Source organism: Octopus bimaculoides, chromosome 7 (assembly GCF_001194135.2).
Source record: "Octopus bimaculoides isolate UCB-OBI-ISO-001 chromosome 7, ASM119413v2, whole genome shotgun sequence".
Taxonomy (NCBI): Eukaryota; Metazoa; Mollusca; class Cephalopoda; order Octopoda; family Octopodidae; genus Octopus; species Octopus bimaculoides.
Window position 1 is genome coordinate 109,505,646 of NC_068987.1, and position 557 is coordinate 109,506,202.

The following is a 557-nucleotide window of genomic DNA, read 5'->3' on the forward strand; positions in this document are numbered from 1 at the left end:
GACACGTAAAAGCACCCACTACACTCTCTGAGTGGTTGGCGTTAGGAAGGGCATCCAGCTGTAGAAACTCTGCCAAATCAGACTGGAGCCTGGTGTTGCCATCCGGTTTCACCAATCCTCAGTCAAATCGTCCAACCTATGCTAGCATGGAAAGCGGACGTTAAACGATGATGATGATGATGATGATGATGATATATATTGAAAAAAGAAGTCGTCAGAATTTTGGAATAACTTCTTTCATTTATTTTATACATATATTAGCACTTTCGAAATTGTCAAATATAAATCTGTGAAATTACAGAGATCTTGCTTATTTATATAAAAACAGGTGTTTTTGTTTATAACAAAACATTATTTTGTTTTTTTTGGGGTGAGGCTTTGGAGACAATGGAAGATGTATAAGTAGATAGATAGATAGACAGGCAGATAGAGAGATAGATAGATAAACTGATAGTCAGACAGATAGAGAGATGGATGGGGTAAAAGAAAGAGAGAAGGGCCATTGTATTGAAATGGTCTTTTTAAGGAGTGTCAATAAGAAAAAAAAAAAAAAAAGT